The sequence below is a fragment of the Mauremys reevesii genome, linkage group 1, assembly GCF_016161935.1.
Source record: "Mauremys reevesii isolate NIE-2019 linkage group 1, ASM1616193v1, whole genome shotgun sequence".
In the NCBI taxonomy this organism is placed as follows: Eukaryota; Metazoa; Chordata; order Testudines; family Geoemydidae; genus Mauremys; species Mauremys reevesii.
In genome coordinates this window covers 75,454,329-75,479,158 of record NC_052623.1, presented here as the reverse complement: position 1 = coordinate 75,479,158, position 24,830 = coordinate 75,454,329, and the positions used below count along the sequence as shown (strand labels likewise).

The following is a 24,830-nucleotide window of genomic DNA, read 5'->3' as shown; positions in this document are numbered from 1 at the left end:
TAACAAAGGGGGATGGTAAAAAGAGGTAAGAAATTAGCAGTCAGAACAAAACTGAGATGTTGACAATAAAATTCATCAAGGAACCGAAAGACATGAAGAGAAGAAATTCTTGAATTGCCTATACTCTAATACCAGGAGCCTGGGTAACAAACAAGAGGGATTGGAACTGCTTATTCATGAGCATAAATTTGATCTTGTTGGTATTACGGAAACCTGGTGGAATGATTCCCATGATTGTAATATTAAAATAAATGGTTATAACCTAGTTAGTAACGATCAAGTGGGCAAAATGGGAGAGGGAGTGGCACTTTGTCAAAAATGTGATTACCTGTTGCCAAATCACTGATAACTCAGAAGAAAATGATCTTTAATGCTTATGGATCAATGTCCTAAAAGATAAAGCACAAGATGAGGTATTAGTTGGTGTCTGCTATGGACCACTAACTCACACTAGGAAACAGGATGACAGGCTGCTTATGCACCTAATAAAATGTGTAGGGGAAAAAAGTGTGATCATTGGGGACATATACTGGAGGTTTTATGCTGTCAGTACTAAAAGATCCATGGAATATATATATATATATATATATAATAGAAGATAATTTCCTAAATAAAACATTGTTGCATACACCACAGGGGAATTCTGTATCAGACCTTGTTTTCTCAGATGAAGCGGAATTGAATAGAGAACAAAAATGACTGGTAACTTAGGTACAAGTGATCACGACTTGATCACATTTAGAATGTACAAACAGAATACAGTTCAGACGAATGTTACATAAAGAGCTAATAAAAAGGGTTTTAAAAGGGCTAATTTCACAAAGCTTAAAACAATTATGAGCCAGATCATTTGCGAGGAAGAATTTAATCAGAAAAAATTTGAATGATAGTTGCTAATTGTTATAAGCATGTCACTAGATGCCAAAAAGGCCGCAATCCCACAAAAAATTTAGAAATATATTGGTTAAAAAATTGACCTAGTCTAGAGGACAAGTGAAGCCAGATATTATATATATATATATATATATATATATAATATATATATATATATATATATATATATATATATATATATATATATATATATATATATATAACAAATGGAAAAAAAGGAAGTTGATAGTAATGACTATTAAGCAGAAACTATGAATTGCAGAAAATTAGAAAATTGCAAAGGGAAGCACAGGGGTACAAGGAGAAATCCATGGCCGCCAGAATTAAGGACAATAATAAGAAGGGGATTTTTTAAAGCATATTAGAAACAAAAAGAATCCTAACAATGGTATTGGTCCATTCTAGTAATGGAAATGATAGAAACATTATCAATATTAATGCAAAAAAGGTTTTGTTCTGTACTTGAGGATAAACAGATGATGTAGTCATGTCATATAATAACATTCTTTCCATTCCATTAGTATCTCAGGACAATGCTAAAGAGGAGCTACTAGTGTTAGACATTTTTAAATCAGCAGGTCCAGACAACTTGCATCCAAGTGTTTTAAAAGAACTGTCTGAGCTAGTTGTACTCTCAATATTGATTTTTCAATAAGTCTTCAAACACCGGGTAAGTTCCAGACGATTGGAAGTAAGCTAATGCTGTTCCAATATTTAAAAAGGGTAAATGGGATGAGCCAGGTAACCACAGGCCAGTCAGCCTGACATCAATCCTGTGCTAAGATCATGGAGACATTGATATGGGAGTCAATTAATAAACAATTAAAGGGGGGTATATAATTAATGAAAATTAACATGAGTTAATAGAAAATAGATTCTGTCAGACTAATCTGATATCCTGAAGTGGTTATAGAGTTGGTGGATAAAGGTAATAGCATTGTTGATGTATTGCACATAAGACTTCTCTGAGGCACTCAATCTAGCACGACATGACATTTTGATTAAAAAAAATAAAGCAATATAAAATTAAGCTGGCACACATTAAATGGATTAAAAGCTTTAAATGAGGGATCACCATTGAGTGGGTGTGCATCTAGCCCCATAGGGACTGGTCATTGGCCCTACGCTCTTTAACATTTTTATTACTGATCTGAAGAAAATATCACTGATAAAATTTGAAGATAACTCAAAAATTGGGCCATGGTAAATAAGGAAAAGGACAGGTCACTACTATAGAGTGATCTAGACTGTTTGTTATTCTGGGAGAATCAACAAATATGGGTTTTAACATGACTAAATGACAATGTATACATCCAGGAATAAAGAATGTAGGCCATACTTACAGGTTGGGGATTTTATCCTAGGAAACAGTGACCCTGAAAAAGATTTGAAGAAGTGGTGGATAATCAGCTGAATATCATCACCCAGTGCACCTCTGTGCCCAGACGACTTAATGCAATCTTTGATTACAGAAACAGGGAAGTCTTGAGTGGGTGGAGAGAGGCTATTTTGCCTTTGTATTTGGCATTGGGGCAACCACTGCTGGAATACTGTGTCCAGTTCTGGTGTCCAAAATTCAAGAAGGATGTTCATAAATTGGACAGGGTTCAGAGAAGAGCCAAGAGAATGATTAAAGGATTAGAAAACTTGCTGTTTAGTGAAAGACAAAAGGAGCTCAATCTACTTAGTTCACCAAAAATAAGGTAGAGGGGTGACTTGAGTAAAATTTATATGTACCTACAAGCAGAACAAATATTTAATAATAGATTCTTCAATTTAGCAGAGCAAGGTATAACAACATCCAATAGCTGGAATTTTAAGCTAGACAAATTCAGGCTCAAAATAAGGTGTACATTTTTAACAGTGAGAGTAATTAATCTTTGGAACAACATGGTGAATTCTTCATCACTAACACTATTTAAATCAAGATTGGATGTTTTTCTAAGAGATATGCTTTAGAAATTCTTTTGGGGACCTTCTATGGCCTTTGTTATACAGGAGGTCAGACTAGATGATCACAATGATCCCTTCTGGCCTTGGAATCTATGAAGCTATGAGTCTTGTAAGGTTCACAGTTGTGGTCTTTGTATGAAACAGAAGAGGACCTGACAAGTCAATAGAATATATAATATATATACACAAATATTTTAATATCCAGCGAATTGTACAGATAACTTCTGAACAACCGGTTACTGTACCAGTATACAGTAGCAATGGTCACAATAACTTTTATTTTTTGTAATGTATTGTGCTCCACATAAAACATATCCAATAGAGGTTTAAATATTCATTCCTCACCTTACATGTCTGCATGTTTAATGAAAGTTAATAATTCAAAATCCACCATGGTAGTTGAACTATATTTTATTAGTATATTCAACTGCTTACAAACTGAACACAGTAATAGTTTGTAAGTGTCATCTCTCAAAGGATCTTAGAGGGCAGGATCATCTTTCAGGTAGGCATTTTGCTTAAAAAAACAAAGGCTGATTGATGGAAGAATCAAATGTTTATACATTTGTAAGTATAGTCAAAATGTGGAAAAGTGTTTAATGTTTTATTAACTAGGGAAAACATGCTAAAATGAAATGTGTGTGTTTCCAGATGTCGCTCAGAATACAGATAAAATAAAATTACAATGGTACATAAAAATAGCAAAAAAAAACCTGAGTGAGACATTTTCACTGAGATGATGCTTCTTCCTGATTTGCTTTTAAGTGACACTCTTGTGACGAGTCACTTGTTTTAGGGTCCCTTTTTCCTTCTTCTGGGAAACCATGTCAATTGGTTATAATAATAACAATAACAATAATAATTATTATTAATAATGAATTAATTAATAGCATTTTCATGATTTGATACAAATGCACTATTAATATTTAAAGTTGCTTTAATTAAGATTGTTTTACCTTGTCGCCATTTGAGCAGACAAAAAATAATTTGATGTATTTTATAGCTTTTATTTTAGAGCATAAAAAAATAAGGATAACTAATTTCTTATACATCCCTAAACTAGTAAACAATATGAAAATTAGATCAAAATTACAAGTTAGTCAAATCAAGGAATTAATAGTACAAATTAGAATTGGTTAACAAAAAAGAAAAGAATTTAAGACCAACAATTGCATGAGGAGAAACCATAATCACTTCACAGAGTTAACATAACACCAATGACTGAATGGCTTACTTAGCCTTTCTACCTCAATGTGGTTTACCTCCAGGAAAATACTTCCCTTTGTGGAAACAATGGGTTGAGATCTGAATCTTTATTTACCCTAGATAACCTTTAGTGATCTATAGTAAGGTTTGCTTTACAACTAGATTAATTAATGCCTAATGGTAACCTATACTATGGGCTTATGCACCCATGCTGTTACTGGTCATACACTCCTCCTCTAAAAATGTCTAGGTCAGGACAAGTCTTTCCTGTCAGGTGTCCCTGCAGGTATTCAGATGTTCTGTTAAGTAGATAGAAAGAAGGAAGTTACTTAGAAAAAGAAAAAGGAAACTCCTGGGCAGTTACTTGGTCTGTGGAGGCTCAGAGACAATCAGGAGTCGCAGTTTGGGGAACCAGGTGATGTCTTGTGACTCGGGTGCTGTAATACTAGCACGTAACACCCTCCTGTCATCTGGCTGGTCTGCAATGTCATTGTCTCTGCTTTCCTTGGGAGGGAAAGTAGGACTATCAGGTGTCTGGCTGTCATCATGGTGACCACATTGGGAAAACAATTTCTTCCTTGTTTACCAGTCCTTTTAAAAATGAAATCCAGGCTGATCTCATCCCATGGGACCTGCCCAGTGAACTTCTAACTGAATCAGGGAATCACAGGTTTCGTATCCCAACTGCATTGTCCAGTGCTAGTTGACTGATATGAGTCTGACTTTTGGTCCACTTTTGGTACCCTCCTTCTTAAGGTATTGTTTCTTAGTCATATCCATGAGTCTGTGTTTTTTTCACAAGTAATTATGGGGCAATAAAAAAAGACAATGACACCAAAAATATAATCTCAACCTTTCTTATCTGGATAAATAGTGGAGACTCCTTGACTATTATAACAAGAAAAATACTAGTGCTTAACTTATGACCCGTTGTCCTTTGGCATAGAAATGTTGTTCTCTTTGTATTCACATGTCTCATGCTTACATTTTCTCAAAGCTGATAGGGCCCTGTATATTGCTTATATGACCAATCTAAGAGTTTAGAGAACTGTCATCCTGTCTTTCTTGGACACATTGGGAAACTGGGTGAAAGGTTGTTGTTTTTTTTTCTGTCAAAGCTCAAGAACAGGCTGCTTCAAAGCTGCTTGTTAAATTAATTAATATAAACTTATTAAATTATAACAAACTAAAGTTTATACTTATTGACTACATCATGGGTCGGCAACCTCTGGCACACAACTCGCCAGTGGGAGCCACGGTCAGCTGAACCTGCCGATGCGGCAGGTAAACAAACTGGCCAGGCCCGCCAGGGTGCTTACCCCAGTGGAACAGTTGCCAACCCCTGGTCTACATTATCACAGGCCTATTTGTCCTACATGAGTGTCCACTATTTTGACTCTTCCTGTTTCCATAGGGACCATTCCCTATCACAAATGCAATTCTCTTGCCCTTTCTGAGATCACCTCATCTGTATATTTCCTTTCCTTTTTCTTTAAATCTTGCTCTTCTTAAGTCTCATTTCAACTACCACCTTGCAGTCATCCCACAGGAAATGTCACAGAGCTTTGCTGGAATTATTCAGTTGGAAAAGAGGGTTTTTTCTGGAATTGGTTTGGGAGTTAATTAGAACGGCTAAAATCCATGAAGTTCTCAAGGGATCGTCCTGCAGTCAGGGCCTTCTATGTTGTGGCCTTGTGATTCTTAATTGTATGTGGAGCCTCATTGCTTCCTCTTGGCTCATTTAATCAATTCCATGCCATTGCAGAAACCTCAAGCATTGGTGCACCTTATGACATGACACCAGTGAAGCCCTGCTACAGTGGAATCTCCTGCTGGTGCTTTGCCTCAAAAATCCCTCTACAGAGTCAGAGTTTAAGACTAGAAGGGACAAACAGATAATCTAGTCTGACTTCCTGTGCATCATAACCCACCAACACCACCCATCCAGCCACACACTAAGCCCAACAACTGGAATTAATATTGCAAAGTATTGTGCCCTTCAGGAGACTAAATTATTGGGAGCCCCAAACAGAGAACAGAAGGGACTAAGGGGCACTAATGCTTGAGGCTCCTGAAATGGCAGGGAATTGATTAAATGAGATAAACTCAGAAGATCCCAGCAAGTACTTCAAGGTCTCTGACAATCTGTCCTCTATCCTTCCTTCCTGACTGCACGTATGATTATCAATTATGTGAGCAGGAATCAGACAACCAAGCATTTATGAGAGAGCATTCTCAGTACCTCAGAGTACTGGCCCAAATTTTCCAGTGTCCCTTCTCCATCTGTGGACATTTCTGATGTTTCAGAGAAAGGAGACAAATAAACCTCAGGGAGGGGAGAGGAAGGGGCCAATCACTTGCTATTGGAAGGCTGTTCCAGAACTTCATTCCTGTGATGATCAGAAACCTTCTAATGTCCATGCAATAATTATTGATGGCCAGTTTATAAGCATTTGTTCTTGTGACAACATTGTTCTTTACATTAAATAGTTCTACAGCCTCCCTGGGGTTTATCCTCCTGATGTATTTATAAACCTCTTCCCTTTCAGCCTTGATTTTGCTAGGCTAAACGAACCAAGATCTTTTAGTCTTCTTTCATAAGATAGTCTCTCCATCCACTGATCATTGTAGTAGCCTTTCTCTGTACCTGTTTCCGTTTAAATTAATCTTTCTTGAATATGATATTTGTTAGGGAATTGTGCACAGTATTCCACATGAGGTCTTACCAGTTCCTTGTACAATGGCATTAATACTTCTCTATTTCTACTGGAAATGCCCCACCTAGGATAGCGTTTACCTTTTTTTCACGGCCACTTCATATTGGTCGCTCATAGGCATTCGCTGATTGACCAGCACACTCAGGTCTTTTTACCCCTCTAATGTTTCAGTTGATGAACCCCCAGCTTGTACTAAAATTCTTATTACTAGAGCCTAAGTGCATGACCTTGCACTTTGTACTACTGAATTTCATCCCATTTCTGTCACTCCAGTCTTCAAGGTTATCCATATCTTCCTGTATAACATTCCAATCCTTCTCTTAATGACAACAGCTCTCAACTTTGTGCCATCAGCAAATTTCATTCTCACACTTCTAATTTTTGTGCCAACATCATTAATAAAAATATTAGATGAGATCAAACCCAAAACTATTTCTTGAGGAACTCCACTAGTAACCTTACTTCAGTCTGATAATTTACCTTTCAGCACAACCAATTGCATTCTCCCCTTCAGCTAGTTTCTTCCCACTTTCCAATTCTTGAACCAATGCTTATCTTCCCTAATTTAACTAATAATTTCTCATGTAATACCATATCAAATGCTTCACTGAAGTCCATGTAAATTACATCTACTGGACTTCCCAGCAGGGATGTCCACCAAAGTTAATACCAACACTCTCAGTATTAAATTTAATGCAGAACCCCTGTGAGGTTGATCATAGAATGGTGCTTGGAGAGCACCCAGCTCCTCAGATCTATTCCTTCCCCATGTAGGGAACCCCAAACAACATAGGGATTACCAAATGATGGTGCATAATGGTGCTCTTCTTTCTGTATCCTTTGGGTAAATGGGATGGAAGGAGGGAGGAAAATGTGTTATATGGGAACATACAAGAATCACTTCATCTACTTCTGCCATTGCAGGGTAGCAGTAACATGGGGAAACATGCAACAGTGGTAACACTATGGGACAAATTAATTACTTCCTGAAATCATAGAATATCAGAAATGGAAGGGACCTCAGGAGGTCATGTAGTCCAACCCCCTGCTCAAAACAGGACCAGTCCCCAGGCAGATTTTGCCCCAGATCCCTAAATGGCTCCTTCAAGGATTGAACTCATAATTCTAGGTTTAGTAGGCCAATGCTCAAACCAATGAGCTATCCCTCCCCCCATGCATACCTGCCTTCTTGTTCTTTCTGGCATTTGACCAGCATTTGCATGGACAGACACAATGTCACACAGACATAATAATATAGTTACATGCAGAGGCTGCAACTTTATTTAAAATGTTACCTACCTTGATTACTATCCACAGTGTTGTTCCAGATGGATCTCAACTGGCACAAGTAGTCCTGATGAACTATAATCTGAGGGTGAGTGTGATGGCCATGAACTTTCTGACCCCCAGTCCTTCTCAGGTCAGTGTCCCAACCGACTCCAAACCTTCACATCAGAGAGTTAAAATGAGGAGATTGTCAAGCTGTGTGAAATGCAAAGTGAACCATGAATTGCCATGTCAGGACCAATGCCCAGGCAGCCCACCGGTTATGGGGATTTCAATCAGTTGCTTTACAATTCTCCAAACCACAACAGAACCTGCCAAAATTCTGACAATTGTAATTTAATCCACCAAAGCATACCTCTTGGATGCTGGATGAAGGTGAAAAAATCCACACAGCAGTTTGCCCCCTTTGCCATATGGGAAAAATCCCTGCTAAAAAAATCCCCAAACTGGCAATGATCCAAACCCCTGGCATCGCCAGGCACGTGGGGCTGAAGCAGAGAGCCCACAATGTGTACCCACATAGGCAATCCATAAGAATCCACTTCAGACTCCATTACTACCAAATAGAAGCCAATCGCCTGACACAAATACAATCCCTGCTTCTCAATAGCAGCTGTGGGTTGCACAGACATTGGAGTTTTGACCCCTGATGCAGTTTCTGACTAACTCTCCCATACGTATACTGCCAGCAGCAGAAAGAAATGGAGAAAAGAGAAGCAGAATCTCCTATATTGTGAAAGCGAGGGTGTGGAGATAAAGAAGAGATGTGGGAGCACATAAACCCTTGCCTCAGCTGCTCCTACTTGAGATTTCTGTTCTGTGCCTCTGATGGCATCTCCACTGCTTCAAGCTGCATCAAAGCCACACAATGACTAGCAAAGTAAGCATGTTGAACAGTGTGTCCCAAATCTGCATAACAATATCTTAATTTAAAATAATATTTATGTTATATAGGAAAATTGTCATATCAATTAATCAGGAAATGTTATGTTGAACTTCTACTATGTTTAGCATGAACACACAGCCCTTAAACAACATTAACATTCAGTTCATATTACAATAATGTAAGTATTTTTAAATTGATAATATAATAGAATCCAGCAGACATGAAACAACTGATTTATAGGCACAAATTAGAATCTGCACACATCCATATCCATATGTAAAAATCACAAGTTGGAAATCACCTGGCCATATTCGTCTGACGAAGTGGGTATTCACCCACAAAAGCTTATGCTCCAATACATCTGTTAGTCTATAAGGTGCCACAGGACTCTTTGTCGCTTCTGGCCATATTACATATGCTTTGGAAAATCTATGTCTTTCTCTTTTTATTTTATCAAGTCATTGATTAACATTTTAATTATATAAAATTGCCAGTTTATCCTGTTTTGTTAGAAAGGATGGGGGGGTTATTTTGTAACTTCAGAATTCTTAGGGCCAGATTCTCATCAGGTGTAAATCAACATAACTCCATTCAAGTAGATGAAGTTATTGTGATTTATACTAGCTGAACATCTGGCCCTAAAAGCCTTTATGGTTTTTGTACCATATTATGTTAGTGTCATTGTGTAAGAAAATACTTTTATTTTCATAAGTGACTTGGTAATTGCTACCAAGAACTCTCTGCTTTATTTTCTAGAATGTACTAACTGAATTTAAACATAGCCATGTTTCTAAAGACTTGTATACTAAAATCTGTATTGTTCTTGAATACCTGGGGCTTTGGATATGGTTGACCATTGAAAAGGTATTACATTATAAAATTGACGAGGGTACTCATAGACATATGATCAAATATTTTATCACTTATTCACATCAGTCAAATATGATGACCTTCTCTGTTTTTTTGAGCACTTGCCTGACTTGGCAGTGTTGCTTCATAAATCTATGGGATAACCTTTCTGCAAGGGAAGGAACACCATAATGTGTATTTTCTTTTCAGGAAAAAATGATGAAAACTATAGACTGCAACAACATCAATTCATATTTTACTTCTGACATGTTCCAATTCTAAGGATATACTTGGTTGACTCAGATTGTATTTGGTTTTCAAGGCCAATTTTTGAGGCAGGCACTTGCATTTTGAGAAACAATGGTGGTACCAAGGTAAAGTGTTGCAATTTTTCCCACTCTTTGAAAATCTTTTGTGGTATGTGGGGTCATAAACATCTAAAGGTAGAGTCGTCAAACTACTTAGGTCTCAGCTGTGCTCAGCTCTGCACAGATTTGTGAGTGGGTAAAGGGTTCAAGGAGACTTCACTTGCTTGAGCAACAACACAGAGGATGAATACAAAGACACGTTGTATTCTCCTGATGGCAGGGACTGTTCCAGGCTAGTCCTGGAGATAGATGGGATGGAGAATATTGGAATTAGATTTACATACTGGGAATGCATACTGCACCCTGTGAAGAGTGCTGTATCAATTGCTTGCACCTTGCACAGTTTGAGGCACTGCTTCAATGGGGTACAATGGCTCAAGATATTCTAGTGCAGGTGCTGTGCTTCCACATTGTTCCCTACCACTGGATTTATACTACATTTAAGCCCTTAATGTAGGGACCAAGGCCAATATAAATGATCCAAGGATAGGTATTTATATTTCTTAAAAGATCCATATAAATAATAAAAATGGATAGAAGTGAAAAATTAATCAATTGCAAAGGAAATTTATGAAACCTCTAATCAAAGACATAACAGACAAATGACAATGAAAAGATGGCACAGCGGCAAAGTCATTTTAAAAGAGAATAAATTTAAAAAGTAAATAGCAAATTAAAAATGTAAAAACAGCAGATAATTGCAAGATGTGGTTATACAAGAAAGCATGATAGCAATGAACAAATGCACCACAAAACCAATTATATACCTGAGATACATCAAGGATATTTTCATCCTCATAGATTTCCATTGCAACTTCAACAACCACCACCCGTCCATTAAACTGTCTCTGGAACACTCCTACATTAGTATCAACTTTCTGGACATCATGATCAGCTTCAACAATAAAACCCTACAGACAACTGTATACAAGAAACCCATGTACCACCACACCTATCTTCAGAGATTGAGTAATCACATCAAACACACCAAGAAATCTGTTATCTACAGCCAGGCACTCAGATGCCATAGAATATGCTCCAAGGAGAAACTCCAGAATATAGACCTTAACACACTCAAAACTGACTTCACCAACAAAGACACTCCATTAGAGAAGTAGATCATGTCATGGAATAGGCCACCAAAATACCCAGAGATAACTTGCTTCAATAGAGAAATAAAACCACCTCTGACTGCACACTCTTAGTTTTCACCAACCAGCCCACACTGAAACCCATATGGTGTATCATCAGATAACTACAACCCATACTTGATAGGGAACCCATGCTGAAATAAATTTTTCTTTCACCTCCTTTTCTCGCCTTCAAACAATCTCCCAACCTGTCCCACAGCAAGCTCCCCACAGACCAGGACACATCAACTCAAAGTGGCACTAGACCCTACCACAGGGTTTCTCAAACAGGGGTTGCCGCTTGTGTAGGGAAAGCCCCTGGTGGGCTGGGCTGGTATGTTTACCTGCTCCGTCTGCAGATCCAGCCAATCGTGGCTCCCACTGGCTGCAGATCACTGCTCGGGGCCAATGGGGGCTGCTGGAAGAGGTGCCTCCACTTCCTGCAGCCTCTATTGGCCTGAAATGGCAAACCGCAGCTAGTGGGAGCCACGATCGGCCGGACCTGTGAATGGGGCAGGTAAACAGACTGGCCCGGCCTGCCAGGGGCTTTCCCTACACAACTGTCGAACCGTTTGAGAAACCCTGCCCTACCAGAGCAACTAATGAAAAACCTGAAGGCATATCTCCTTGCTGCAATAATCAACCTCCCCATCAAGACACCTTCTGAGATCCATGGATCCTACTCATGCCTATCACAACATGTGGTGCCCCTCATGCAGTGCACTAAGGGCTTGGCTACACTGGAGAGTTGCAGCGCTGGTGGAGGCTTTACAGCACTGCAACTTAGTAACTGTCCACACCTGCAAGGCACATCCAGCACTGCAACTCCCTGGCTGCAGCGCTGGCTGTACACCTGGTCTGCTTGGGGTATAACGAGTGCAGCACTGGTGATGCAGCGCTGCTCGTCAAGTGTGGCCACACACCAGCGCTGTTATTGGCCTCCAGGGTATTAGGAGATATCCCAGAATGCTTTTAACTAAATTACTCTCTTTGTTTTGTTATGATGCCTCTCTTTGTTTTGTTGTGAACTCGGGGCTCCGGGAGCTGCTTATCTAACAAACAAACCCAGCTCTTGTGTGCTGTGATCAAACTGACTGTGAACAATCAATTGAGATAACCCATTACCTTGCTGTGAATGAGGCAGGCAGGGGGATGAATGTCTACAGCTAAGTGTTTGCTTGAGGAGAGAAACAGCGGGGGGAGGGGGAGAAAGGGAGTCCCTTGGAGCAGCTGCTTATCTGGTCTGCAGGCTATTTGCAGTTAAGAGTGAATGAGGGGTCGAGGAAATGTTCAGATTTTGCAAGGCAGGGAGCTGACACACAGTGTCGGCTCCAAAAATCCACTCTCTCTCTCTCTCCCCCGCTCCCTGTCACACTCCATCCCACCCCCCTCTTTTGAAAAGCATGTTGCTGCCACTTGAACGCTGGGATAGCTGCCCATAAAGCACCACTCCCAACAGCGCTGCAAATGTGGCCACACTGCAGCACTGGTAGCTGTGAGTGTGGCCACACACCAGCGCTTTCCCTACACAGCTTGGGAAACACAGCTGTAACTCCCAGAGCTGCACATCTGCAAATGTAGCCAAGCCCTTTATGCCCCCAAAACAGCATGAAACCAGACAATCACCATGATCTCAAATGAGCTCACACAGGAAAATGATAAAAGACAAAAACAGCATATCACTGATGGGTGAATACTTTTCTCAAAGTGATTACTCTATATCTGACCTATAAGTCCTCATCCTCAAATGAAACCTACACAATACTTTCAGAAGCTGAGCCTGGGAGCTTAAATTCATGACTTTGCTTGACACTAAAAATCATGGTTTTAATATAGACACAGGATTATAGTTTATTACAACAATTTGTAACCCACTAATCTCCCTTTTAGTCCTGTGGGGACAGGGTGTTAACAGGCCACTTCACCTTGAATGGTCCCTTAGAATATGTGCTAAGTACTTATGCTAATCTATCCGTTTGATCTTGTATTTAGCTGTGGCACTCTGATCTTGTATTAAGCTTTCCCTTAGGAAAGAACTCTGCATAGTTCCAAAACTTGTCTCTCTCACCAACAGAAGTTGGTCCAATAAAAGATATTACCTCACCCTCCTTGTCTATCCAGTGAGAGGAATTCAGTCTTCTCTCTGGTTGTGACAAATGCAATCGTTTCCCACTCATATTGATTCAGGATGAAGCAGCAAAGAATCATTTTACTAGGCCCTCTAGGCCATGTCACTCTTTTCTTTGCATACTCCCACTGGCTTCCTCTGCTTTATTGTAGCAAACATATGCTACTATTCTTGAATTTCAAACCTCTTTTTGACCTAAGCCTAGCCTACCATCATCTCTCATTTGCTATTGAAAGGTCAACTCCTGCCTCTGATTGACCAATGATGAAATCTCCATTAATCACTTGTTATAGTTTCAAGCAAATACCTTTGGGCTTTCTCCCACACTGCCTCTCAAGCTTGAAAGGAGATCCCTGTAAGATCCACAATGCTATTTCATTATCCTTCTTTGGAACCTTCATTAAATCTTTCCTTTACTGTCATGCCTACAAAAAAACTGGAAAGCAATTAGGCTGCTGGTGTGAGATCACTGCCCATCATGATGACCAATATTGTCTCCTTATTTTCTTGTACTCCTCTCTCTGCCTATATTCATCTACATTAACTCATTCATTAGATTGTAAGCTTTTTGAGGCAAAGACTAGCTATTTGTTCTGTATTTGTACAGTGCTTAGCACAATGGAGAACTGGACCTTGACTAAAGATTCTCAGTGCTACAGCAATAGAAATATATTTTTTTAAATAATTTTTTTTAAATGCTCCTTCTCCCGATTCACTAATTGAATGCAGTATATTTTTATGACATTATATTTTTCACTTACATTTAATAACTAATTTCATGCAAGAATCTCATGCAAGGTCTATAAAAATACTACTTAATTTAACATGATTAGCCTGTCTGAGGTAGGTATTATTATTTCTATTTTACCAGTTCATGAAATGGTGCAAGGTGAGGTAAGGTCCTGTCCAAGATCCCACAATGAGTCAGTGGCAGAGGTAGGGGTGGATCCCAGGAATTCAGATGCCAGGGGCCCCGTATTAACAACTAAACCACACTCTTGATCCTAATTGGGTTTATAACTGATAATATGTCTTTGGAGATCACAGAGAGCTTTGAGTGAGACAAACACATCTTGTATCACCCTTCATTGAGACCCTGATACTGTAACACTTATTTGAATAAATAGTCCCATAGAATTCAGTGGGGACTGCTTGCATGATTAAGAACTACCTGTTTGAGCAAAGTTTGCAGAATCAGGCCCTAAACCATTGTGTAACCCACACACCTTCTGGGTGTGGTGTTCTGTCCCATCTAGTGGCACCGAGACCACTTAGAGATTAATGAGTCTATTCTACAGCATTAGCTAGGTGTGTGGGTTACATTTGAAATGAGCTAATTTGCATCAGAGCACTTCTCTGCATATTTTTTTCCATTCATGTTCAAGAAGATCAAAACATACTTGTTGTATCAGTGCAATTGTCAATTTATGTGTTTGAGTTATTGATCAAAAAACAAAACAAAACAAAAAAACAGTGAAGCCTTAACCTTGGTCTCCTGATTTCAGACAATTTAGAAATGCCAGGTCTACTCACAACCTTAATTAAAAATAATAAGTAAATTAGCCTTTTACAGTGAGCTTATGGAGGTGTAAACAACTACACAAAGCATAAGGCAGTGTTGAAGCTCATCCATGGAGTTTAAGAAACTTTCACATTTTTCTTTAAGAATACTAATGTTTTCCAAAGAACCACAAACTTGAGGACAACTTCCTACTGCAGACATAAAAATAAGGGATGTGGAAGAAAGCCAATGCCCAGGAGGAAGAATTGTCCAATAAACGTTAATCGTTTGAGTGTCCAGGAGTGAATTGCTAGTTTTGAGAGAGAATGGCAGTAAAGACCGAGAGACATACTTCCATAAAAAGAGGGACATGGCACTGATCAATTTTTGAAGACTTGATGTAACAATCTCTATTCCCATCCAGATGACCAACTAAATTTGTGATATATATGCATGTAAGAAAAGCAAGGTGTTTGTTCCATTGTACTGCACTTTGTACAAACAGAACTCATAAAGGCTGTGGTGGCATTGAAAACCAACATATATACCAGGGATTGGCAACCTTTGGCACGCGGCTCGCCAGGGTAAGCCCCCTGGCATGCCAGGCCAGTTTGTTTACCTGCCATGTCCACAGGTTCGTCCAATCGTGGGTCCCACTGGCATGGTTCACCGCTCCAGGCCAATGGGGGCTGCAAGAAGCTGTGGCCAGCACATCTCTCGGCTTGCGCCGCGTCCTGCAGCCCCCATTGGCCTGGAGTGGTAAACCATGGCCAGTGGGAGCCATGATTGGCTGAACTTGCGGATGCGGCAGGTAAACAAACCAGCCTGGCTGCCAGAGGGCTTACCCTGGTGAGCCGTGTGCCAAAGGTTGCCGATCCCTGATATATAGAAAGCTGAAAATTTATGTAAAATAACAATTAATCCTGAACATCCGGATGAAAAAAAATTATTATTATTGTTTATCATGAATAACATAATGGAGCTTCTGATTATTTCATGTTTTTTAAAGACCTGGTCTTTTCCAAATGTCATGCAAATATGTGTACAAGTTGCTAAGCCCAACTGCATGTAAATTAAACTCAAAGGTTACCCACATAGCTTGATTAGTGCCTGCTATAAATCATTTGACTGATATCAATTTGTTAAATCTTCTGGAATGGAATCCTAATTTATTGTGAGTTCATTAGAAACATGGATAACATGCATTGCTCTGCACAAAAAACAACAAAGTCTTGTCAGTGTACAAGATGCCCTCAAAATCCTTGAAATTATTTATGGATAATATTAGTCTATTTTTTCTCTATGCAAATTACCTATGTTAGTAAAGGGGGTAATGTTAGATGATGAATCACTTGTCTCTAAAATCAAAACTATAACAGTTCACAAAAAAAGAACAGTTTATTCTAATTAATCCACTAGAGGTAACCCCCTGAATTCTGCATTTAAATAATACATAACTTCATAATAACACTGAACAACTTTGTCTTGATTATTTTCAATGTTTTAACAATTCATTTATTGAACCTCAATGCCTAGTTTTTAAATAGGTTAATTTTCCAGACATTTTTCTTGCTGTTTCCTCCACACACAGAATCCAAAATACAAAATTCAACCTACAGTCTATAATTGCTAGCTTTGTTATAGCAATACTTCATGAACATAGAGGACGAGATGTGCCCTGTCACTAGTGGTTATTGCCACTAGCTACCCTCACTAAAGTTTCACAGGCCACTGAAGGCAAAGTTCCAGGGTGCAGCACTGGAGAGCACACACAGCCACTTGGAGCCACTCCTCAGATTTTAGTTAGTCACAGGGACCAACTGCAAGCAAATTACCTCTTGGAGATGCATTTATCTACTATGCAGAAGTACTACTTTTTAAACTCCCCCACACACATTGGTGGAAACTGTGCTGGAGCAAGCTAGTGGAGAGTTCAGAGCAGTGTTGTTGATGGATTACAATATACTGGTTATCCACAAAGCCAAGTAATCATGCTCAAACACTGGTCAAATATTGGGACATAGAAACCAAATGTAAAATGGAAAGAGAAACTAAATCATGCTGGCTTGGTCATCACCCAGATGCATTCACCACTGAGAAAACAAGATGGGGTAAAAAGTATGAAGTCAGAAAAAAACACAATTATTATAATATGCAGAACAGGGAATTACATTATGAATTCTAAGGATAAGACAGTTATTGGAACATGGAACATAAGAACGTTATATCAGGCTGGAGTTCTTGCAGTAATGATGCATGAATTGAAAAGATTTCAGAGCGGAATCATCAGTCTATGTGAAATCAGATGGGAAGGCACAGGAGAATTCTCCTATGATGAAAATAGGTTACTGGCATCAGGAAGAGATGGTAGGTGTGAGAACAGAATTGCCTTGGTGGTAAAGCTGAAGGTATGTCAGGTTCTTATGACATTTATAAGAGCCAATATCTCCTTCTATGTTGAAGGCAAGATTCAGAATCAAATCTGGCGCAGTCACAATACTACAAGCATATATGCCAATTTCAGCAGTGCCCAGGAAAAAAAACTGGAAATGTACATAATGATCTACAGAAAGAAATACAGGAAGTTTCAAGACAAGTTGTTTTATTGGTGATGAGAGTTTTTAATGCAAAAGTAGGATCAGACTGGAATTCCTGGGCTTGAAGAACAGGCAGGTTCAGACTGAGTGAAGAAAACAGAAGATGAGAAAGGCTAGTATAGTTCTGCCTAAGTAACAATCTGGTGATAACAAATACACTATTTCAGCAAAGAAAGCTGCCAGAGGAAGTGTACCTGGATTATATCATCTGATCAGGAAATAAAGAACATGATAGCCTTTGTACTTGTAAATCACAGATGGAAATCAAGTATGTTGTCATTCAGATCATCAGTAGCCAATATCGGATCAGGTTACAAAATAGTGCTGGCATCAATGAGGCTGAGGTTGAGAGCTTCTGAAAAAGTGCTGAGTATTAAGATTGATGATGTGGACAAGTTGAAAGATCCAGATATCAGGAAAGAATACAAAGAAGCCATGCAGAAAATCATCACATCTCTAGTGATAGAAGATCTGAACATTGAACAGACATGGAACAGTGTGAAAATGGGATCATAAGAGCAGCTGAAAAAAGTATTGAATACAAGGCCAAAACAAAGAAACCAAAGTGGATAATGGATGAAGTGCTGCAGTTGAGTGACAAGCATAGGAAGTTGAAGGAGAAAAAAAAGGAAGACAAGTCTAAGAGCTGAATACAATAGGCTGACAAGAGAAATAAAACAGAAAGTGAGTACAGACAGGAACAACTGGATAAATAAACTATGTAAAGAAACAGAAGAATATGTGAAGACAAATGCGACACAGGGATTCTATTGAAAGATAAGATAACTGGGTGAGACATATGAGTTGAAGATGTCGACAGTGAAAAACAGGTACACACAAATAATTGAGGATGAACAAACAATGAATAAGCAATGTAAATAATATTTTGAAGAGCAGTGTGACGGGCAGAAAACAGTAGATGAATTGGTCCCGGTGAAGATTCCAAGTACAAATAAGGGAGAGTAGATGCTGGAGTTTTTAGAAGTAAAAATCTTGATAGAAAGGTTTAAAAAAAAAGAGTGCCGAGATGTGACAACATAAGAGCAGAGTTACTGAAAGCTGGTGAGGAACATGGGGTAAAGGCAACAAGATGTACACACAAGAGCAAGTGCTGAGTGAATAAGGGAAAGTGATAATAGTACCAATCAATAGACTGGAGATAGAAGTGAGTGCAAGAACTACAGCAGAATCAGCTTATTGAACATGCTGGAGAAAGAGGAAAATGAAGAGGTACATGGATACAGCATTTGCAGGGGAACAGGCTAGATTTAGACCAGGTTGAAGTATAATAGATCAGAGTAGTACACAGAACACAACTGAATTTGTTACAACAGCTTTAGACATTTATAAATTTCAAACAGGCTTCTGATAGCATCTCATAGAAAGAATTATTGTCAATGTATGGCATCCCTGAGAAATTGATCAAGCTGATAGAAAATATCTACAGCAAGTCAATGAGTGTGGCAAGAGTAGACAAGACGCTGACGGATTGGTTCAGGATGCCTATAGAAGTGAGACAAAGATGCATGTTATCATGAGATTTGTTCAACTTGGTATTGGAAGCTGTAATGGCTGCAGCACTGAAACAGGAAATGAGAGGAGTCATGTTATATAGGAAGACAATTAATAATCTTGGATTCACCAACAATATTAACCTCATAGTGTTTACCAAGGAGACCGTACAGAGCATAAGTGACAAGGTAGACTGATAAACAAAGTGTGCATGGAGTACTAATAAAAGAATGGAAGTTGTGAAGATGACTTAAAAAGAAGAATCAGACTAGCCACTATTGGAGTCTGAAAATCCTGTAAGATCTGGAAGGCTAAAGATTTTTTGAATAAAACAAAATTGAGTCTCTGTGAGACAATTGTTGTGCCAATTGTGGGTTGGAATGTTGGTTCATGATGAAAGCCAATGAACAAAAGATATTGACTGGCTGAGGGATCTATTGAGAGCAAGACTGCAATTTTTTTTTAATGTCAGAAGAAGGGCAAGAAATCATGCTGCTACTGAAGACACAAGAAAAGACAATTGCAATGGTTTGGAAATATGTCAAGAATGGACCTAGAAAGAATGCCATATATGGTACTATTCACCAGAGTGTAAGGGATTACAAATGCAGGCTGAGCTGCATAGATACAGACAAGAATGACATAGAACAAAAAGGTTTAAAGATGAACAAAACAGTGATGCTCTTCAACTGACGGATGGGAATCAAAGAGAAGAAAAATAATCTATAATTGCCATTGAAATCAAACAGAACTGAAAGGTTTCAGAGTAGCAGCCATGTTAGTCTGTAGCCGCAAAAAGAACAGGAGTACTTGTGGCACCTTAGAGACTAACAAATTTATTTCAGCATGAGCTTTCGTGAGCTACAGCTCACTTCTTCGGATGCATAGAATGGAACACACAGACAAGAGATATTTATACATACAGAGAACATGAAAAGGTGGAAGTATGCATACAACAGGAAGAGTCTAATCAATTGAGATGAGCTATCATCAGCACGAGAAAAAAAACTTTTGAAGTGATAATTAAGATAACCCATAGAAGGTGTGAGGAGAACTTAACATAGGAAAATAGATTCAATTAGTGTAATGACCCAACCATTCCCAGTCTCTGTTTAAGCCTGAGTTAATTGTATCTAATTTGCATATTAATTCGAGTTCAGCAGTCTTTTGGAGTCTGTTTTTGAAGTTTTTTTGTTGCAAAATTGCCACCTTCAAGTCTGTCACTGAGTGGTTAGAGAGGTTGAAGTGTTCTCCCACTGGTTTTTGAATGTTATGATTCCTGATGTCAGATTTGTGTCCATTTATTCTTTTGCATAGAGACTGTCCGGTTTGGCCAATGTACATTGCAGAGGGGCATTGCTGGCAAATTAATTTAATATGCAAATTAGATACAATTAACTCAGGCTTAAACAGAGACTGGGAATCATTGGGTCATTACACTAATTGAATCTATTTCCCTATGTTAAGTTCTCCTCACATCTTCTATGGGTCATCTTAATGATCACTTCAAAAGTTTTTTTTCTCCTGCTGATGATAGCTCATCTCAGTTGATTAGACTTTTCCTGTTCATATGCATACTTCCACCTTTTCATGTTCTCTGTATGTATAAATATCTCCTGTCTGTGTGTTCCATTCTATGCATCCGAAGAAGTGAGCTGTAGCTCATGAAAGGTCATGCTGAAATAAATTTGTTAGAACTGAAAGGCTTCATTTTACATCATCTATGCAATTAGAAAGCACAAAAAAGGGGGGGAAAACCCTGGAAATAGTGGTGTGTGTGTATGTGTGTGGTGGCATATATGCCATTCTGGCCTGACACATGAGCACGCAATTCCAAATGCAATCCTACTGACATCAGTGGAATGCATCATCACATGATTTGGTCCATAGCTCATTTAGATCTCAGGGGTAAAATCCCAGGTTTTTGAAGACAATGAGAATTTGCACCTTAGGTGATTTATTACGGACTGCTCTGTTCTTCCTACCAACAGAAGAATTATGCGCTGTTTTCTGTCCTTAGGCTCATCGGGCTAAGTGCCATTCTCTCTTCCTTTGGTTGGAATCCAGAGTCTGACTCAGATCTTTTTAGCTAGGCATATTGGAACTGGAGAGGCTGAACCAAAGAGATTTTTTTTTCTAGAAAAATGCTTTTTATCTAAAATATTTTGGTTTTTGGTCACCAGAAATCAACAACAACAACAACAAAAATCATCAAAAGTGGAAAACATCTTGCTGAAGAAGGGAGTATGTGCATGGTGGTATGTATGTGTGATGGTATGCGTGTGGGTGGTAATCTCCTATTTTTTTATAGTCTTGTCCTAGTTTTCCTAACATGCTGCGAAGTTCATCTGTTTGCACAGACAGTTGGAGCAGGCTGGAGACAGTGCAGTGATAGATGACAAAGGCTGGGGGTAAAGGTCACTTTTGTTGGGGAAAGTGGAGTGTTCCTTTTGTTTTCCTCTTTCAATGCTGTTTGTTTCATGTTGCTTGGCTGATCCCATTTTGCTTTATGCAGGGTAGGGCAGGCTACTGGATTTATTATACATATAGTTCATATTTTAATGGTTACTTAAGGTGCCTAGAGCACACTGCAGGCACTTTTATTTCATATATTTTTAAAAATGTAGAAATCAAAATAAATTGTAGAATAATCTGTGCTGCTTGCACTAAGTCCAGGTATTGAAACAAGCTCTAAAATATCACTTTAAAGTGAGAAATCAAAGTTCTAGTAAAAATATCTGTACAAAGAAGATATTTATTGGAGAGAACCCAGAGGTTATGCTGACTTTGTAAAGGCTATTTATACACCTGTCAATTTCTCTTAGCAATGTAGCTCACTGATTTATCACAGCTATGTTAGCATTCATCCACTATTAGTTTTTTCTAGCACAGTCAGGAAAGACATACCAGGATGAGTGGGTCTTTTATAACCAAAGTCAGAGTATTCTATAGCATCAATAATTAATGCTCCAAGATTCAGAGGCCTGGTCTATGCTACAGAGTTAGGTCAACATAAAGCAGCTTACATCAACCTAATTATGTCAGTCTACACTCTGCAGCCTTGCTCCTGCTCATGTAAGTACCATTCTACACCAACATAACTCCACCTCAACAAGAGGCTTATGTCGGTGTAGTTAGGGCAACGTAGTGTCCGTGTAGACACTTCAGGTTATGCACATTGAATGTTGGCTATCATTCTTGTCAATTTCACGGCTTCATGCTGGAGCTGTGAGATTGACAAGAAAGCCAAGCTACTCCCTGGGCTCCTGCTCCCGGTTGGGCTGCGCTAGGCTTCCTGCTCTCCATTCGGGCTGCCCCTTGGATCCTGGCTTCCCGCTCCCATCCCAGCTTCTGCTTGGCCTTCGCACAGCAAGCTGGACATCACCCATCCGGCTCCCCATTCCCAGCCAGGCTTCTTCCTGGACTCCCAGCTCACAGGGAACCCATCTGCAGTCCAGAGGCTCCTGGCTCCACACTCCCTGCAGGGAGCCCAGCTGCACCAATGCTCCCAGCTCCCTGCTGGGAATCCAGGAGCCCTAGGGGGGCAGATGGTCTCCCAGAGTCGGGAGTAGAGAGCCAAGAGTCCAGGGGGAGGGGCAGCTGGTTTACAGGCAGTGAGGAGTGGGGAGTCAATGGCCTAGGAGGGCATCCAGGCTCCTGGTGGCAGGGAATGGGGAGGCAAGAGCACTGGGAGGCAGCCCTGGGGAACAGCTGGGATTCTGGAGAGGAGTTGTGTGCAGACCTGAGAGGCTGGGCTCTCAGCCCATCACACTGTCACTCTTAAGGCAGTGGAAGCATTGTTGTTGAAGACGTGCTCCATCGACAGATGGAGGGTAGTGTGGACATGAACCACCACAGTAATAACTGCAGTGGTTGTAAATTGACCTAACATAGATTGACTTAAGTTTCTAGAGTAGACATGCCCACATTCACAGCATCATCCTAATTTCCAAGTATTTAAATTGATATTTATAAATTGATATATATATATATATCAATTATATTTATATAATTTATATATAAATTGCAAAAGACCAGCAGTCCTGGTCTCCTATTCCACTCATCCTAAAAGGATTGTGTATGTTTTTAATGTACAGTTTCATGAATTAAATATTCCCAGTTGTGTAGGAAATTTCAGTTATATAATACTGGTGATTCCAGATTGCATCAAGTCCAATAATTTGTTGCATGACTGATTTCTGATGTGCTCAAAGAGCCATTTGTGTTCCCTATTCAGCAATGTTATACAATCACAGCTAAGAAGAGGAGATATTTAGCAGAAGGTGTAGGCCTTGCTGGTGTCCTAGGCATGACTAAATATAAGGACCAAAGTAGGCTGTGAACCAAAGTAGGCCTTCTTAGAATAGTAGCACTAGTTACTAGTCCAGCTAACCACATGAATACATTCCTAAGAGGATGGTACAGGAACACACAGGCCCCTTGTAAGATAAGGATGGAATGACAGGGTAATGGATGAGCTAACCAATTACAACAGGAATATAGTATATAACTTGTTTGTATTGATGTATAAAAGGAGAGTAATAGGAGGTGCAACTTTGTATTAGCCTAGGGGACAACACTATTTTAATTTAGCTGATACCTTGTCATAGGCATACATGTGTTATTGTACTCATAGCCAGCTGTACGGGGCTCTAAGACCAGGGCTGTCAATTAATCACAGTTAACACTTGGGGTTAACTGAAAACAAAATTAACTCATTAAGTTTTTAATGGTGTTAATTGCATACCTCTGGGTGGGGAGGGAGTCATTTCTGTGGAGGGACCTTACAGTGTCCAATCAGGCTCAGTAATCCAAACCACCTCTGGAGGGCGGAAAGAGAAGAGGAGAGGAGAAAAGAGAAGAAGAAGGGGCTCCCATCCTGGCTCCGGCAGAGAGGTAGAGATCCTGACCCCCGCATGCCCCATTGCCCTCAGCTGGCCCCTCACTCTGAGGACCGACCGTCCCCTGTGCTGTCCCTCAATGCCCACACTCCAAAGAGGTTCAAATTGACATGATCATCAATTTTGTATGATTTAATGAATAAAAGTGATTACTTTGCTGGTTTACTTTATTCTCAGGTTAATGTTATCAGCTAATAAAGTGTCTTCTTTTTAGTTATCCAGTGTTGAAGAACTGGCATGCAAATCACTTCCAAATGAATTAGTAGTTAATTCCTGTACACTTTCTAATATTATAAATCATTTTCTTTAATTTTATGAGCTGTGAATCATGGTCAGGTCTTCTTTTTTTTAAAAGAAATTAAAACTGTGTTAACAGTTAGCATCAGTGATTAAACTCTGTTCCAGCAAAGCACTTTAGCATGCAGTTAACTTTGAGCACATGGAATGACTTCAGTGAGACTACTCCCCTCTTTTAAATTAAGCATGTGTGTAAGTGTGTGCAGACTCAGAGTCTTAGGGGCACATTTTTTTTAACGTATTAGGCACCAAATGATGCAGAAAAGCATAGAGGGGGATTTTCAAAAGCTCCTAACTACCACTGATTTCTTTATGTGCCTAAGTACCTTTAAAAATCTGGACCTTAATGACTATGCAGAATACAATTTAATCTCTTTGCTTCTTCCTCAGCCACGATTTAGGCTCACTGAATCATTGGATTAGAAAATACACTGTGACACAGACCTGGTTCATTTCCTAGTTTTGTCATTAAACCTGCAGGGTTAACTTGGACAAGCCATTTCAACACTGTGTCTCCTCCTACTATTTGTTTGTCTCCTCTGCTTACATTGGTAAGCTATGTAGGGTAGGAACTGTCTTCTACTTTGTATTTGTACAGTGCCTT

The 24,830-nt window shown here is 39.3% G+C and overlaps 1 long non-coding RNA gene across 3 annotated transcripts in view; it reads right to left on the bottom strand.

Annotated features, from left to right (window-relative positions):
- The window catches only part of LOC120389112, a 43,119-nt gene extending 29,341 nt beyond the window's left edge, over positions 1 to 13,778 (bottom strand). For 2 of the 3 annotated variants that reach the window (XR_005590772.1, XR_005590774.1), the window contains exons 1-2: positions 13,726 to 13,778; positions 8,070 to 8,215 (exon numbers count right to left, since the gene is read on the bottom strand). This is a non-coding gene — a long non-coding RNA (uncharacterized LOC120389112). Of the gene's footprint in view, positions 1 to 8,069; positions 8,253 to 13,725 lie in introns of all 3 variants that reach the window. The other variant, XR_005590773.1, reaches the window with a different exon arrangement.
- Between the last annotated feature and the right edge of the window lie 11,052 nt (positions 13,779 to 24,830).